The 4,140-nt window shown below is 44.1% G+C and overlaps 1 pseudogene; it reads left to right on the top strand.

Moving 5' to 3' along the window:
- The first annotated feature begins 685 nt into the window (after positions 1–685).
- On the top strand, positions 686–1,627 carry LOC134958866 (olfactory receptor 5V1-like; annotated as a pseudogene).
- The last annotated feature ends 2,513 nt before the right edge of the window (positions 1,628–4,140 follow it).

Here is a 4,140-nt window from a genome sequence, read left to right as displayed (position 1 = left end):
AGGGATGTGGCTTGTTCAGGGCATGAAAATGGGATAATAGAAGACAGAAGTGAGTCAAACAGGGAGGATAGGGAAGTGGTGTCAATATCCTCAATGTTACGCTTAGTGATGGTAGCTTTAGGAGTTAGAAATGGAGAAGGAGAGAGGGATTAGTTAAAAGAGAGCAGGTGTTGGTCAGAGAGGGGGAATGAGGAGTTGGAAAAATCAGAAATATCACAATGGTAGGTGAAGACCAGATCACGTGAGCTCCCATTCACATGGGAGGGTGAGTAGGTCCACTGGGAGATACCAAGCAAAGATGTGAGGTTAAGGAGCTTAGAGACAGGGAATTTTGTGGGGATATCAATAGGGATGTTGAAATCAACTAAGATAATGGAGAGAGAATGTCAGAAGGGAGTTAGTGAGGAAGCCAGGAAGCAAAGTGGAGAGAATGCCACATTATGAGTGAAGGTCACCTTCTTTACTCATTTGCAGTGTAACTTTTTAAATTCCTGCGCTAGAAGGGGTAGTGATCAGGCAGGAGAGCTCAGTGCCGAGGCTGTGACATGTGTAACAAATATAATGATTGAACTATAATTTATCTTGCAAACTTGGATTTAGCAATGATTGTGCGTCACCCCTTACTGACCCCATCAGATTATGCTGTGATGCTTTTGCTGTGGCTGATCCTGAGCCTGCAGGAAGGATGAAGGAATATCTCATAAACTGCACAGTACAGAGAGAATTTCACCTCCTGGCATTCTCCATCTCTGCAGACCTTCAGCTTCTGCTCTTCACTGTGATCCTGGTAATGTATTTACTGACATTGCTGGGGAACCTGATTATCACTAGTCTTATATATCTGACCCCACAGCTCCATACTCCTATGTACTATTTCCTGTGTAACCTTTCAATGCTGGACATCGTCTACGTCTCCAGCGTCCTTCCCAAATTCCTCTCTATCCTGGAAACAGGTGACACCAGAATTGCCTTCCCGGCATGCATCACACAGATGTTCTTCTTTACATTTTGTGTTGGGGCAGAGTTTTTACTCCTAACGTCTATGGCCTATGACCGCTATGTCGCCATCTGTGTCCCTCTGCGCTATACAACCATTATGAACAAAGACTTGTGTCTTACACTATTTTCAGTCTGCTGGATTGTTGGCTTTTTTAATGCTTTAACACATGCTATGCTGGTGTCTACTTTATCATTCTGCAATTCCCAAGACATTAGTCATTTCTACTGTGATGTGAAAACCATGATAGAGCTCTCTAGTGCTGATATCACAGACATTGAGATGCTGTTATCTGTGGAATGTGTATTTCTGGGACTTACACCCTTTGTGTTTATATTAAGCTCTTACACGTGTATAATTGCTACTATCATAAAGATCCGTAGCTCGGTGGGTAGAGTAAAGGCTTTCTCCAGCTGCTCATCCCATCTCACCATTGTAATATTATTCTATGGGACATTGCTCGTCTCCTACATGGTTCCAGAGTCGCAGCACTCTCCTGAACAAGACAAATTTCTCTCCTTGCTGTACACGGCGGTGGTCCCCATGCTAAACCCTCTAGTTTATACTCTGAGAAACTAACAGGTTTTGAGAGCCATGGACAATATTTTGAAAAGGTACTTAAAATGTTAAATTGTTCATCCAGCTTCATTTTCTTATTAGTACATTATATACTGCAAACAAATAAGTGTAACTAAGCTGCACTTATTTCTTTCTTTTCTCATTGTGTATATGGGAAAGCTGAATTTGTGATGGAAACACATGGCAGGAGAATATGAAAGTCTGACATTAAATTTCTTCATACATGAATTATGGGCCTCTCTCATTTGTTATTCCCCCACTGTTTTGTGCTAATGTCAGCAATGAAGGGGATTAATGTCGGAGTGTCCATTATACGGTTAGATATGAGGTGATTTGAGGAGTGGTTGCATGGCAATCTAGAGGGAGCTATAAATTGCACAGGCAAGGAGAATGACTGTCTGAGGTAACTCACTGGACAGGGAGAGTCCTACTTGGCTCCTCTACATCTGGTGAGTAGAGAGAAGTTCCTGTGGTAATGGCCTGAATGAGGGGACAAGATCCAACTCTTGTGAAAGCCACAGCTACAGTATAACAGAGAAATGTTAGGGAGAAGGTTGGTGACAGGGGCGTATTGGTTCACCGGAACAGCGGGACAGTACGTATTGCAGTGAAGACGAGGATGGCTACATGTGTAATTTACTTACAGGTATATCATGTGAAACCTTATGTGCTTTATTTTTTCCTGTCATTGCCAATGTGTGTGTTACAGTATTTCTCATGCAAAGCTTATGTGCTTTATTATTTTCCCTTTGGTGGACTGTGTTTGATTTTTTTCCCCTGTCGGTGCCAATATACTTGTTTTTTTCCTATAAATGCCAATGCGTGTTTTTTTTTCCCCTGTAAGGGGCAAATGTGTATGTTATTTTTTCCTGTCAGGGATCAATTTTTATTTTTTTTCCTGTGGGGGCTGATGTGTTTGCATGTTTTCCTGTGGGGGCTAATGCATTTGTTTTTACGCTGCCCCTCTCAACAAACCCCACCTCCTCAACAGATCCTACCTCCATTAGGGCTGCTTTCAGGTTTTCCATCACAATCCACCTCTGGCTGGTGACCCCCCAGGAGGCGCAAGATCTTAGGAACATGCTGAAGTGACTGCCAAGGTGTGGACAAAAGTCTGAATGAACAGTAGTATTCTCAAGTACCTGACAGCATAAATGGGCATCTGTTGCCAGCGGCAGTACTCTAGAGGGACTGATGTAACTGTAAGTAAAGCTGGCCATACCTCAGGCCAACTTTCTACCAACCATCCAACTGACCAACCTTCCAACTAGACTGTCCAAGTAAAATGCTGACCCGCACACCTAACCAATGTTTTCCTCAGACCAGCCAACCAACCAACTTGTTCAGATGACCAGCCAACTTCTCTCCAACTTGTGATGTCAGAATTAGATGGACAGTGTCTGCCTACTTATGCATGCTTTGAATAAATGTGTCATGCTTCTATAGTGCAAAAGCAGACAGCATATATAGTACATGCCCAGTAAGCCCACAGATGCCAAGCCAGGAAGCAGAGATACAACGTAAACTAGCACTCTGTGTACAGCTCTTAGACAGGATGGGTTCTTATCGGAACCTGTCTCCCAGCAAGAGCATAATAGTAAATTCTAGTGAAAATATAAATTTTCACGATTCAAATTTACGTGAAAAATACTTATCTGCATTAAAAATCTGGATTGTGATAAATAATGTATGCCAGTATACAGGCACCCCTTTAACACAGACACTCTTTACTCGCACACAAACACTTACTGACACAGACACCACTTACTGACACACCCGACACAGATAAACTTATGAGGGAGTCGGTGGTACAGTGCGATTTTTAGTGCGGATGGGAATCTGGGGTGCAATCCGGAGCTCAGCATACCGGTGCCGGAATCCCGACAGCCGGCATATCGACAACTATTTTACCTCTTGGGGTGTCCACGACACCCCTGGAGGGAGAATAAATAGCATGCCACTGCGCCTGAAGCATAGCGAGTGCAGCCAGCCCACAAGGGGCTCTTTTGCGCTTGCCATGCTGCCGGCATGCCGGCGGTCGGGATCCCGGCACCGGTATGTGGGCGGCTGGATCCCAAGTGCTGGCATACCATAGTAGACCCGTCCACAGCCAGTGCTAGGGATGGCCATTGACCATCTATGATTTGAAATCATTGATGGTCTATGACCAATGTTGAATACTTTTATCATCCATGGAGAGGAACCAGATGGTTTCTTGCCATCAATGGTTCAGAGCTACCAAGTTTTTTTTGTTCCTCCAAGTGTCGGGGCATGGAGCTTAGGTCCACCCTGACACCCACAAAGCCCCACCCCCAGGCTCTGATTTGCCTGCAGTTCATTTAACATTAATGCAGGGGTGACCATCGGTGGGTAAAACCAATGATGGTTCCCTAATGGTTTTACGCCATCAAAGTTATCAATCAATGGTATCATCGATGGTGACCATCGATGGGTAACCAACCGATGGCCACCCCTAGTCAACTCTGATGACAGGGGTTGGAACAACATCTTTGGTTCGAATAAAAATGTTCTGAATATCCAGCATACGATATAGTGATTCCCAA

The sequence above is a fragment of the Pseudophryne corroboree genome, chromosome 9 (assembly GCF_028390025.1).
Source record: "Pseudophryne corroboree isolate aPseCor3 chromosome 9, aPseCor3.hap2, whole genome shotgun sequence".
Lineage (NCBI taxonomy): Eukaryota > Metazoa > Chordata > Amphibia > Anura > Myobatrachidae > Pseudophryne > Pseudophryne corroboree.
Note: the sequence above shows the minus strand (reverse complement) of the source record. Positions and strands in the feature narration are given on the sequence as shown.